This window comes from Equus przewalskii, chromosome 10 (genome assembly GCF_037783145.1).
Source record: "Equus przewalskii isolate Varuska chromosome 10, EquPr2, whole genome shotgun sequence".
Classification (NCBI taxonomy): Eukaryota; Metazoa; Chordata; class Mammalia; order Perissodactyla; family Equidae; genus Equus; species Equus przewalskii.
Genome location: NC_091840.1, coordinates 28,654,586 through 28,669,824, shown reverse-complemented (window position 1 = coordinate 28,669,824; position 15,239 = coordinate 28,654,586).

Below are 15,239 nucleotides of genomic sequence, written 5' to 3'. Positions count from 1 at the left end.
ACAAACAAACATCTACTTTTACACTTAGAGTTTGTTTTGCTGGCAATTTTTCCTGTTGACTGATTTCTGAGTCTTAGGGCGAATGAAAAACTGCAGTCAATTAAATATGTTAGTAGCATCCTTCATATATTGGTTTAAGGGATGGAAGACACAAATGAGAATAATAGTACAGCAACAAAATTTTATTGGGAGATGATAGAATGGAGATTCTAATATGCATCTTTCTCTGTATAAGTGAAATAAATAATGATATAATTAACTTTAGAAATTCTCAATTCCTTAAATAAGTTAATTTGTATTAGGAATCTGTAAAAGAAAAATAGTGCGTATGGTATTTCCCCCAAATTATTTGGAATTCTGATTATCATTGCCAAGAACCACAAGTGAAATAGAATTTGGCTAAGAGTTTAATCTCAGGAAAAACAGTGGTAAGAGGGGTTATTTTGAGTTCATGGATTCCACTCAATATTTCAAGCTTTGTAGAACACTTCCCAGCATCACTGCCTGTCAGCTTCAGCTGGATAGAAACAATCCTAGGAGAATTCCAATTCATCAATACAATTTCTTGGAAAATCTATACTCTCAATATATCCAATGTATCGCATTAATAAGAGATGATTACAAGCAGATTGCAATTTAATTTAGAATCTGCATAATCTCCCTGCCTACCCAGGATACTGTCATAGAAAAACAACACCAAGATGAAAAATAAATCCATCGATTGACAGCTCATTGTCAAGCATCTCTGGTATAAACTCTGCAGCTGAACTTTAAGAAGAGTTTTCTTAAAGCACTTCTAATTAAAAATTACTTGGTGATGAACTAAAGCCATTTACTGTACTCTGATTAAGGAAGCCACCTTGGAAGACAGAAATGTCAGAACTAGAAATAAGCATCATGAATACAAAAGGATTTTTGTCTTTGTGGAGTATGTCAAGGGATTAAGTTTTATGTATAAAAACGCTGTCCCCTAGGAATTGATCTTTAAAAATATAGTCAATCCCTGTTGAGTCTTAGAAAATACAACACTTCCAAGTATAGATTTCAAATGAGTAACTCATTTTAAAAAAAGCCTCTGTAGTCAAACATGAGATCCCAAATAAGAAAACTTAAGGTTAGCAAAAAATCTTGGATAAGAAAAATTCCATTCTAACAAGTGAAGTGTCATTTCTTTAAAGCCCTCTAGAAATATAACTAAATTTAATCCCTTTTGACCCCACTCTAGTATTTAAAGATGACTTTCTTCCCTTCGAGAATGACTTCAAGTGCTTTGTTTTTGCCATTTGCTGCTTGGAATACGGTTTCCTCATCTTATCCCAAAGGGTGAGAATCTAAGTTTCAAGTTTCCTTGATTGCTACCTCTGTCATAAAGCCTTTCATAAGGTCCTCCAACTGCATGTGATTTTCAGTTCTTCTGAACTACCAGAAAATTGTTTTGCTCATCTCTTGGAACTCTTGATATGCTCAAATAGTACTTACCTCTTTCTCTGTCTTACACTCTTACTCAAGCACCAGTGAAGGTATAGTTTCGCATTTAGCACGAAAATTTACCACTATTAGAGCTCACAATGGCTAGTAAATGAGTTGATTTGAATGTAATTCAACACTGGCCAACACTGCTGCAGTAAAGACAAAGAGGATGCCATTCATGCCATTCATGCTTACTAGCATAATCTTTAGTAAACTTTAATCTTTTTTTAAATAACTCACTTTAGATATTTAATAAATATACATAAATTTAATATCCATGAAATAAGAAGGTTGGGGAGTATCTTAATACATTTTAAAATATATGAAAATTTCTAAAATGAAACAAAAATAGCTTGTTGGCATGCCGTATAAAATTTCCTACTGTATCGCTAATGCTTTGTGAACTGCACTAGGAGAAACAGCGATCTACTGGATCATATTTTGTTGTTGAAATTTATTTTGGGTGACAAAATATAAGGTGATTGACAAGTTGTTGTTGACAGCACATCATATGCTCAGCACGTTCTGGCTGAAGAGAAGGACAGAACAGGAGCACACAGTATAGAGAGCTGTTCATTACAGTGATCATTCACAGACTCAGATCTACAAGAAAAGTGCCCTACTCCCAACTCTATGATTGAAAAAATTTAAAAGAATAGATTTCACAAAGTGGAATTTGTGTTGGGAAACGTTTTCTGAAATACAAGATGATTGAAATATACATTCTTACCTGCTAGACCATTCTTCATTTCCCTAGCCTGGAGCCACATGGGCATTATCTTTCCTAAATCTATTTTCTTTGTTTTATACTCATGGACATCTGAGAAAGGTTGTATGTATTTTTATTTCTCCTTTTAAAGAGGAGGTTTATTTCTATTCTAATAACTATAACTATGTAGAGTCATGAAGTAAGAAAACTGGCATCATAATGGGGGAAGTAAATACTTCTGATAAACTTTTATTATTATCCCTCATATATTAAAACTGGAAAGTTTTGTGCCTATGTATGAATTGCTTTAAACTCATCTTTATGCAGAAACGTTTTTGAAAATGTTAGTGATCTAATAATAAGACACCTGACTGTGGGAAATAATAGTCTTTTTATTGGATTGGAGGCAAAGCTAAAAAAGTAATAGCCTCATTAATTTTTCACTAAGCATCCCCAGATTAAGTGAACCTTGCATCCAGCCGCTGAATCAATGTTTAGTGCAATTGCAGAGTAAGACACATTGCATGTGTTCCCTCAGTTTGAAAAGTGGACATATTTTTCATGTCTGCTATTTTGATATAAGACTCAACTCTAATAGTATTTCAACAAAAATATGTTTTAGGGGAATTAGTTTCCTAGTTGATAAGATTCTGAAAGTGATTGATGCTTGATACTTCTAATCCATTCATAAATGCTTCAGTACTTTGATTGCTTTTAGAAGTAAAAGTAAGACCCAAGGAGAAATATTCTCTCCTTCGAAACATGGCTCAGGCCTATAACAGCAAAATTCAAATCAATGGCATCATGGCTTCAATGTCACAAGAATTGAAGCAGTAGTTATTGAATTTTACCTCTTATATAAAATTTTGATGCCACACGATGTAGAGTCTAATCTTGATTTTTATAATCATTATGTTTTATACGGTTTTGTAGATAATTGCAATACATGTCCCTTGATTCTTGATGTGGTATTGTGAAGTATAAAAAAATTAAATGTAAAATTGATTTCAACTTCTTAGGATCATTATTCTTCTTCAATGTCACAATCCTTGTTACTTACTTGGTTTTATCTTACCTCTCTTGGATAGTTAGAATTGAATACCATTATTTCTTTAGCTCAAGAATATAACAAAAAATGACCTTGATTTTAATTTTTATATTTTGAGAAGATGGCTCTATTTCAGTTGGGCAGTCTGGGAATGTCTCACTGAAGAGTAATATTTGAGCAGTGTCCTGAATAGAAGGAGGAGACAAGTCAAGTGAATACCTAAGAAAGAATCTTCTCAAGACAGGGAATGACAACTCAAAGGCTGTGAGGAGGAAAAGAGTTTGGTATGGACATGAACAGCCAAAACTCAAAAATAACACAGTGAGTTGGGGGCAGTGGTTGAAGGTAGACTAGAGGTTATGGTAAGGTGTTTACATTTTACCATAAATATGGTTGGAAACATTCGGGGGGTTTGAGTAGGAAAGTGACAAGGTCAGATAGACATTTTTAAGAAGATTATTCTGGCTACTGAGTGGAGAGCAGAGTATAGGAAGCCAGGAGTAAAAGTAGGAAGATGAGTAAACTATCCACTTCAATAACCCAGGTGAGGAGTGATGGTATATTTTATGAGCTGAAAGGCCATGTAGGTGTCAATAAATGGTCACATCTGCAAAATTTTAATGGTTTAAATCCGGGTTCTGGGAAAAGAGAAGAAGTGGGTCTGAACAACTACATGGATTGTGGTGTGGTTTTCTAAGCTGGGGTAGACTGGTGGGGAGCAGGTTGGAGGAGGAGGTAGCAAGGAATCAACAGTTCTGTTTGGGACATGCAGGCTAGAGAGTCAGGTTGGGAATGTATATATCTAAGAATCATGAGTGAATATATGGTGTTTGAAGCCATGGGGATGGATGAAATAATCTAAAGAATAAATTTGGATAGATAAAAGGAGAGGTGTGAAGATGAGATCTTGTGGGAGCACAACATTAAGAGGTCAAGAAAGAAGATCCTGAGAAAGAAGAGCCCCTGAAGACAGAGGGAAACCCGGAGATTCTGTTGTTCCAGAAGGTAAGTGATTAAGTAATTTCGAGAAGACCAAATGTGAGTGAGAGGTTATGTAGACTGGAGATAATGAAACGATCATTTAACTTAGTATTGTAGAGAGTGTTGTTGATGTTGACAAGGAAAGTTTAGGGGTAGAGATATAGGACAGAGTTTGGTTAGCATAGATTCAAGAGGAAAAGAGATGCAAAGGAATGGAGACAGTGAATCTAGGTGGCTCTTTTTGAGCTATTTTATTATAAAAAGGAGAAGAGCAGTAGTTGGAGGGAGTTAAGGAACCACAAAAGACATTTGCTTGCTTTAAAGTCCAATAGATTAGGAAACATTTACAATGAAGAACAGAGGAGAGATGATTGTGGAAGCAATGTTTTTGAGTAGGCAAGAGGAGATGGAATTCAATGCCCAGATGAAAGAGTTGAACTTAGGTAACTGCAGGGACACTTCAACAATTATGAGAAGATGAAGGCAGAATATATGAGTGCAGATGCAAGTCAGATGTTGATTTAGGGGAGAAGAATAAAGACATTCTTTTCTGATTGTTTTAATGTTTTATTAGAAAGATCCAAAGGCATCAGCTGATGTTCAGATAGAAAGACAGGGTACTGGAGAAGTGAAGGGAGGGTTATAGGTGAAGTAGTAGTCTTACAGAGTGGGAAAGTGTTTTCACTAAGATAATACAGCAGGATTGCTGGCAGTACTGAGAGTCCACTTGAGATTTGTGTCATAAATTTAAAGTGATACCTGTCTGCTTTCTGTGTATTCTATTCTAGTCATTTTGATGTTGAGACAGAGGTATAGTGTGAATATAAAGAATTATGTTCAATCATGGTAAAGATTATTCTGTGCAAATATAATGGGAGGATAGAGGGGCAAGAGAGTTGAGAGTGTATGAAAGGAAGTAATTATAGTAATGGGATATAGGATGCAAAATACAAGGGCACTGGCACAGTAGATAAGTGGATTGAAAGTCCTAGTGACATTGAAGAATTGTAGGAAAAGAAGTATTGGAGACAGAGATGTCAAGATGACAGTGTAGGTAGACTCTGAACTCACCTCCTCCCATGGACACAACAAATTTGCAACTACTATGGGAACAATTACAACTGGTAGAGAACTGGAAAATGGATAAAAAGAACCTCAGCAACAAGGGACAGTCCTGACTGAAATGGAAGAAGCAGAAATTCCTTTCTGGAGAGAAAAAGTGCCACCTTTGCAAGCTGCGGTGTTTCGTGGCTGGCCGGGAGCAATCCTAAGGAATACAACCTTCCCTGGAGGAGTGGGAACGTCACAAGGGAATGTTAATGCTATAAGCATCCTTTGGACTCAGCACAAGCAAGACAAGTATCAGAATATCTGACTTTGCTGGCTATTAACTACAATAGGGAATATTCCTAGAAAAGCTATAGGACATAAGGGAATAAAAAACTTGCTCTTAAAATGCCCATGCACAAATTCACCCATTTGGGAAAGCAACTTAAAATCACCAGAAAGAAAGGTGCACAGTCCTTTGGTGAAAAAAGACCCACCTGATAGGCTGAGTGCATCTTGGTAAGAGGTGAGACTTCTCCATGGACTGAGACATTGGCAGTAGCCATTATTGTGACCTAGTACAGGTGTGCTGATTCAGATGCTGGCAGACACCATTGGGGTTATTCTGCTGGCCTGTTAGCCCAGGGTCTGCCCCACCCACTAGAGTACTGATTTAATCCAGCTCAGTCAGGGCAGGCAGCCTGCCCTAGAGACTTGCCCCACCCAACAGCAAGCCCTTGGGTACCTTGTGGGCCTTCATAGGCTGGGTGCCAGGAGCAGCAGGGCAAGGGGTCTGCCTCTGCAGGGCAGGGCATGCATGAGGAGTGGGTGGAGTGTGTCTGGCATTGGTGGAGTGGGTAGAGCCTTGGCAATGAGGCAACTGGATCCACTTTAGGAGGTTGGGGCATGTGCATGCAGTAGAACTGTGCTGATGGTGTGCGTGACTGCGTGGACGGTGGGGCTTGTCAGCTGCAGAAGATTTGTGATTCTCAAATAGCCACATAGGGGATTGGCCTCACCTTCCAATGACTGAAACAATTGAGTGCTCTCATGCCTTGGGCCAGCCCTACTTAGCTGCAATCCTAAGAGAGCTGACAAGAGCCTTGAAAGCTGGAGGCCTTCAGCAATACTAAGCCCCTGAGCCTAGCAACGATCCACACTGGGGGCCTACTCACTTAACAGAAAAACTGCAATATGAATGTGCTATTAGACCTTGCAGCCAACTGTGCTGGGGCTCCCCACACACAATAAAGTGACTGATGGCTCTATAGCAGTGACACACAGCTGAACATTACAACCCACTAACCAAGGGCATGAACTGCCTCCCAGGGTATCTGCAGCACGAGCAACCCTGCCACAACAGAAGGAGACATGCAGCCCACACAGGGAACACTCCTGCAACTTTTGGAACTGGTAACAGGAGAGAAGCACACTTCTGGGCCTCATAAGGCATCTCTTACACAAGGACACCTCTCCAAGATTGGGAGATGTAGCTGACCTACCTAGTGCATATATATAAGCACAGAGAAAGAGGCAAAATGAGGAGGCAAAGGAAGATGTTCCAAGTAAGGGAACAGGACAAAACCCCAGAAAAAGAACTGAATGAAACAGAAATAAGCCATCTACCTGACAGAGAGTTCAAACAAAAGGCCAAGGATGCTCACTGATCTTTGGGAGAAGAATGGATGAACTCAGTGAGAACATCAACAAAGAATTGAAAAATATGAAAAAGAACCAATTACAAATGAAGAATACAATACTGGAAATGAAAAGTTCACTAGAGGGATTCAATAGCAGAGTAGATGATATAGAAGAATGGATCAGTGAGCTAGACAAAAGACTAGAGGAAATCACCAGAGCTGAACAAATAAAAGAAAAAATAATTTAAAAGAATGCGAAAAGGCTAAGGGACATCTGGGGCAATATCAAGTGCACTAACATTTATGTGATAGGGGTCCCAGAAGGAGAAGAGAGAGACAAAGGGGTAGAGAATCTATTTGAACAAATAATAGCTGAAACATTTCCTAACCTAAGGAAGAAACAGACACCCAGGTACAAGACACACAGAGAGCACCAAACAAGATAAACCCCGAGAGATCCACACCAAGGCACATTATAATTAAAATGTCAAGAATTAGAAATAAAGAGAGAATCCTAAAAGCCCCAAGAGAAAGACAACAAATTATGTACAAAAGAAACTCCATAAGGCTATCAGCTGACTTCTCAGCAGAAAGCTTACAGGCTAGAAAGGAGTGGCATGATAAATTTAAAGTGCTGAAAGGAAAATACCTATAGACCAGAATATTCTACCCTGCAAGGTTATCATTCCGAATGTAAGGAGAGAAAAAGAGTTTCCCAGACAAGCAAAAATTATAGGAGTTAATCACCAAGAAACCAGCCTTATAAGAAATGCTAAAGGGTCTTAGCTAAGTGGGAACAAGAAGACCACGAAGAGGAATAACGAAATTATCAAAAAAACGGCAATAAAATCACTGATAAAGGCAAAAATACAGTAAAGGTAGCAGATCAACCACCTATGAGGATAATATGAAGGTGAAAACACAAAAATACAAAAATTGCCTATTCCCATGATAAGCAGGTAACAGATACACACACACACAAAGAGGTTAGATATGATGTCAAAAACAAAAAGTGGGAGGAGGGGAATAAAAGAGTAGAGCTTTTAGCAAGAGGTCAAATTAAAGAGACCATCAACTTAATATAGATTGCTATATATGTAGGTCGCTATATGTTAACCTCATGGTAATCACAAACCAGAAATCTATAATAAATACACAAAAACTTAAGAAAAAGAAACCCAAACATAATACTAAAGAAAACCATCAAACCCCAAGGGAAGAGAACAAGAGAATGAAAAGAGAAGAACTACTAAAATACCCAGAAAAAAAGTAACAAAATGGCAATAAGTACATACTTATCAATAGCAACTTTAAATGTCAATGGACTAAATGCTCCAATCAAAAAGCATAGGGTGGCCGATTGGATTGAAAAAACAAGACCTATGTGTATACTGCATACAGGAAACACTTCAAACTTAAAGAAAGTCACACACTGGAAGTGACAGGATGGAAAAAGATACTCCATGCAAATGGCAATGAAAAGAAAGCTGGGGTTATCAATACTTACATCAGACAAAATAGACTTTAAAACAAAAACTGTAACAAGAGACAAAGCAGGGCACTACATAATGATAAAGAGAACAATCCTACAAGAGGATGTAATGCTTATAAATATTTATACACCCGACATAGGAACACCCAAATATATAAAGCAATTATTAACAGACGTAAAAGGAGAAATAGACAGTAACACAATAATAGTAGGGGACTTTAACACTCCACTTACACCAATGGATAGATCATCCAAACAGAAGATCAATAAGGAAACATTGACCTTGAATGACATTTTAGACTAGATGGACTTAGTAGATATATACAGAACATTCCATCCAAAAATTGTAGACTACACATTCTTTTCAAATGAGCATTCTCCAGGATAGATCACATATTAAGCCACAAGACAAGTCTCAATAAATTAAGGAAGACTGAAATAATAACAAGCATCTTTTCTGACCATGATGGTATGAAACTGGAAACCAACTTCAAGAAGAAAATCAGAAAAGCCACAAATATGTGGAGATTAAACAAAATGTTATTGAATAACAATTGGGTCATGAAGAAATCAAAGGAGAAATAAAGAAAGACCTGGAGACAAACGAAAATGAAAATACAACGTGTCAAAATTTATGGGATGCATCAAAAGTGGTTCTAACAGGGAAGTTTATAGAAATACAGGTCTACCTTAACAAACAAGAAAAATCTCAAATAAACAATCTAACAGTGCACCTGAAGGAAGTGGAAAAAGAACAACCAAACCCCAAAATCAGCAGGAGAAAGGAAATAATAAAAATCAGAGGAGAAATAAATGAAATAGAGACAAAAAAAAAAAATAGAAAATATCATTGAAACCAAGAGCTGGTTCTTTGAAAATATAAACAGAATTGACAAATCGTTAGCCAGACTCACCAAGAAAACAAGAGAGAATGCTCAAATAAATAAAGTCAGAAATGAAAGAAGGGAAATTACAGTGGACACCTCAGAAATACAAAAGATTATAAGAGAATACTATGAAAAACTTTACGCCAACAAATTGGATAATCCAGAAGAAATGAACAAATTCTTAGAATCATAGAACCTTCCAAAACTGAATCAAGAAGAAAGAGAGAATTTGAGTAGACAAATCATCAGTAATGAGATTGAAACGATAATCAAAAACCTCCCCAAAGATAAAGGTCCAGGACCAGATGGCTTCCCTGGTCAATTCTACCAAAAATTCAAAGAATTACTGCCTATCCTCCTCAAACTCTTCAAAAAAATTCAAGAGAAGGGGAAGCTTCCTAACTCATTCTACAAAGCCAAAATTACCCTTATACCAAAAGCAGATAAGGACAACACAGAAAAAGAAAATTACAGGCCAATATCACTATTGAACATCAGTGCAAAAATCCTCAACAAAATACTAGCAAATCAAAAACAACAATACATTAAAAAGATCATACGCCATGATCAAGTGGGATTTATTCCAGGGATGCAGGGATGGTTCAACATCTGCAAATCAGTTAACATGATACATCACATTAACAAAATGAAGAATAAAAATCACATGATCATCTCAATAGATGCAGAGAAAGCATTTGACAAGATACAGCAGCCATTTATGTTAAAAACTCAGAATAAAATGGGTATAGAAGGAAAGTGCCTCAACATAGTAAAAGCCATGTATGACAAATCCACAGCTAATATCATTCTCAATTGAGAAATAGTGACAGCTATCCCTCTAAGAACAGGAACCAGCCAAGGATGCCCACTTTCACCACTCTTATTTAACATAGTATTGGAAGTCCTAGCCAGAGAAATTGGGTAAGAAAAGGAAATAAAAGGGATCCAAACTGGAAATGAAGGAAAACTGTCACTATTTGCAGATGACATGATTTTATATATAGAAAACCCTAAAGAATCCACCAAAAAGCTTTCAGAAATAATAAATGGATATAGGAAAGTTGCAGGATACAAAATCAACATAGAAAAATCAGTTGTTTCTATACACTGAAAATAAATTAGCAGAAAGAGAAATTAAGAGTAAAATCCCATTTATAACTGCAAGAAAAAGAATAAAATACCTAAGGATAAACTTAACCAAAGAGGTGAAAGATATGTACACTGAAAACTATAGAACATTGTTGAAAGAAATTGAAGAAGACACAAAAAATGGAAAGATATTCCATTCTCTTGGATTGGAAGAATTAACATAGTTAAAATGGCCATACTTCCTACAGCAATCTACAGATTTGATGCAATTCCTATCAAAGTTCCAAGAAAATTTTTCACAGAAATAGAACAAAGAATCCTAAAATTTATGTGGAACAACGAAAGACCCTGAATAGCCAAAGGAACACTGAGAAAAAAGAAGAAAGCCGAATGTATCACACTTTCTGATTTCAAAATATACTGCAAAGCTATAGTAACCAAAACAGCATGGTACTGGCAAAAAAACAGACACACAGATAAACAGAACAGAATCGAGGGCTCAGAAATAAACTCACACATCTCTGGACAGCTAATTGTCGACAAGAGGGCCAAGAACATACAATGGAGAAAGGAAAGTATCTTCAATATTTGGTGTTGGGAAAATTGGACAGCCACATGCAAAAGAATGAAAGTAGATCATTATCTTACACAATACACAAAAATTAACTGAAAGTGGATCAAAGACTTGAATGTAAGACCTGAAACCATGAAACTTCTTGAAGACAACATAGGCAATACGCTCTTCGACATGTGTCTTAGAAGCATATTTTCAAGGACCATGTCTTACTTGGCAAGGAAGCAATAGAAAAAATAAACAAATGAGACTACATCAAACTAAAAATCTTCTGCACAGCAAAGGAAACCATCAGCAAAAGGAAAAGACAATGTAACAATTGATAGAAGATATTTGCAAACTATATATCTGATAAGGAGTTAATATCCAAGACATATAAAGAACTCACATATCTCAACAACAAAAAAACTAACAACTCTTAAAAAATGGGCAAAAGATTTGAACAGACACTTCTCCCAAGAAGACATACAGATGGCCAACAGGCACAGGAAAAGATGCTCAACATCATTAACTATTAGGGAAATGCAAATCAAAACTACAATGAGATATCACCTCACTCCAGTCAGTATGGCTATAATTAACAAGAAAAGAAACAACAAGTGTTGGAGAGGATGTGGAAAGAAGAGAACCCTCATACCATGCTGGTGAAAGTGCAAACTGGTGTAGCCACTATGGAATGCAGTATGGAGATTCCTCAAAAAATTAAGAATAGAACTACCGTTTGATCCAGCTATTCCACTGTTGGGTATTTATCCAAAGAACAGGAAAACACGAATGCATAAAGATACATGCACCCCATGTTCATTTCAGCGTTATTCACAAGCCAAGACTTGGAAGCCACCTAGTTGCCCATTATTGGATGAATGGATAAGCAAGATGTGGTATATATACCTAAGGGAATACTTCTGAGCCATAACAAATGATGAAATGTGGCTATTTGTGACAACATGGATGGACCTTGAGGGTATTATGCTAAGCGAAATATGTCAGAGGGAGAAAGTCAAATACTGTATGATCTCACTCATAAGTAGAAGATAAAAACAATAGCAAACAATCACATAGAGACAGAAATTGGATTGGTGGTTACCAGAGAGGAAGAGGGGAGGGAGGAGGGTGAAAGAGGGGATTAGGCACATGTGTGTTGCGATGGATGGTAATTACTCTTTGGGTGGTGACCATGATGCAATCTACACAGAAATCAAAATATAATGATGTACACCTGAAATTCGTATAATGTTACAAGCCAATGTTACCACAGCACAAAAAAGAAGTATTGGGGAACATGGGCTGAAGTCTATTTATGACAGCAGGAAAAAGATGGTTGGGACTCAGGAGGTGAAGGAACTGAGAGGACAAAGTGTTAAATACTGAAGTCAGAAATGATAACAGCCATAGTCTAGACATAAGGATAGCAAGGTATGCACTAAAATCTTCAATGGGGGTGATGCTGAGGATAATATACATCTGTATTAAGGAGGGATGGCTGATAGTATCAGTGAAGAATGCCTGGTGGCAGTTGCTTTTATGGAGCATTTTTGATGAGGAGGGAGAAAAATAAAGAAGGGTCTGGAAGCATAAGCTAGGATGAAGATATATATATATATATATATACTCTTACCTCTGGGATCTGAGATACACTAGGAACACGAGAAAACTGAGTCATCTCTTGAAAAGGTTTTAAGTAAGGGGAAGATGCAAGGACTTTTGCTGAAGAAAAACCAGGTGTCCCAGGAGGCAAGAGAGAAAGGTCTCATGAAGCAGCAGAACAATTGAAAGTGAGTCAGAACAATATAAAGCTCTCTGCAAATCCACATAGGGATAAGGATCTGAGTGAGGATGGACGGCCTCCTGCAGTGACCAAAGTAAATAGGAATGAAAGGCCCTGTGTGATTAGTCCTGCTGAACTCTTAGTCAAAATGAACCATCACTTTCTTGGGATTGGTCCAGTAGCCAATTTATTGAGGTCGGATGAGAACTACTCTGGGGGAAAAGAACCAAGGACATGGATTGGAGAGCTTCCTGGGAGCACTAGTAGCTCTGAAGGACTCTAAATCTGCTCTGGGCAATGTTGGGCCAAGTTGGCCTCTCTTGAAACTTGCTGGGGGCCTGTTGATGGAAGAAAGGGGAAGGTCGAAGCAGTCTTCTCAGCATGCCCTGGAGTCCATGCTGTGGATGTTGTTAAGGTCTAAAGTTGGGGGAAATCTGACAAGAGGAGACAAATGTTTCCCTACAGAGTCTGTGTCCTTGACTCCTACTGAATCCAATGGAAATGCTTTGCCTTGCTGGAAAGTGTGCACCATGTATCTTCCCTTTCCCCCTGCAGACATATTTTCCATCTTTCCCTACCCTGACCCGTGCCCTGGGTAGCTGATTTGCATGGACTGCATCCCTTGTCCTCCAGTTTCTGGCTGGGTTTGCCCAACTGGAAACTGGAGGGGAAGAGGAGAATGAGGTCACAGTATTTATTTCCCTTGTTCCTCTCCTGTTGAATTCTCAGTGAGCTATTGTAACCCTGAATTAAAGATCCAGAATCTGTGATGTGACCTTCCAGACAGAGCTCTCTTACTTCTGATGTTTTGTTAACTACTCCTTGCCCTTGCTCTTTCAAGCCTAGGGGTGGTCATGACGTTCCACTCTTTCTGGTCCTGGGGTATTGCATTATTCTTTGTGGTTTTCCTATTCCCTGTCCACAGGTTTGTGAAGCTTTCTCAAATAATCTACTTTGAGTATGCTGTTTCCTGCTACAATAATGATAAAAATACAGTGAATGATGCCAGGGGTAGCCCTGAGAAGTGGGCTTTTAAATGGGATTCTGGAATTGGGTTGCTCATATGTTCGAGAAATGAAAAGATAACCCTTTTTGCTGTGGAGAGATGGGAGTGAGTAATCCAGGGTGTGTGATAGCAGGCAATATATACATGCAACATGCATGTGGCTAGGTGGGAGACAAAGTATTTGGAGATGAAGCGTTGTATGATCTGTTACTACAGGCACAATAGTAATTATAAAGATTGTGGCATTGGCTAGCTTACTAGGAAGGCCATACAGTACAAACAACTTTTGACATATTGATTTCTGATTTGATGGTCAATACGGCTTGGTGCAATAATTACTAGTACACAGTTGTAATTATACAGCAATCATGACCCTATCACCGGTTCTGCTATATGTTCATTGCTCTGGGTGGGGTAAAGGTTTTTGGTATTTAAGTCTCTGACTCTTCATATGTGTTCTGGGACCTCAATTAACCTTATTCGATTCTTATATTAGAAGTTAAATTAAGGCAATTTATTACTATGCAAATAAAAGTTACCAAGATGTTCCAGTGATAAATTAAGAAAATGTGACAGTCACTGTGCTGTGGGCAATTTCAAGCGACCTAAGAAGTTACCAGCTTTGGTAGGTTACAGCACTGCAAACTTTGCTGAAAAGATACTACCTATCATGTCATGTACAATTTCTTCAACCTCTCTTTCTGCTTTCTCTCTGCTCCCAGAGAACTGGAAGGTTGTATGGTACAGACTGAATACTGGCTCATCCATATAACTCTCTAGGACAAGTTAATGCCTTATTTCTAGGTCATGTTTTCCTCATCTATGGAATTTTATTATTAGTCTACCTACTAGTGCTTTGGTATGAAGGAAACAGGCTGATAAATGTGGCCAGCACAACGCTCAGAACATAAACAATGTGCTATGGAAGCTCTACGCCAATCCCCATCTCCAAATTCCACCCTGGGAAAATCACCCAAGCTTTATCAAGGTCACTTATGATTTACAAAAAGAAAAATTAAGAACTCTTAGATTGGTAATGCTGTAATGAGTGTGTGTGTGTGTGTGCGTGTGCGTGTGTGTTACAGCATCTGGCATTCAGGAAGTTCTACAGGCTTTAATAAATACTTGCTTGACAGTAGAAAACACTGCATTAGCCAGAATATTCATCTGAAACTACAGTGATGTCATTCAGTCCTTGTTATGGATTGGATTGTGTGCCCCCAAAAAGATATATTGAAGTTCTAACCCTAATTACTTCAGAATGTGACATTCTTTGAAAATAGAGTCATAGCAGATGTAATTAGGATGAGGTCATGTTGGACTAAGGGCCCACTCTACTCCAACATGAGAGATGTCCTTAGGAGATGGTCATAGAACACCATGTGACAATGAAAGCAGAGATTGTAGTGAGGCAGCTACAAGCCAAGGAACACCAAAGATTGTTGGCAAGTCCCCGGAAGCTGGAAGAAGCAAGGAAGGATCCTCCCCACAGGTTTCGGAGGGAGCACGGCCCTGCTGACACCCTGGT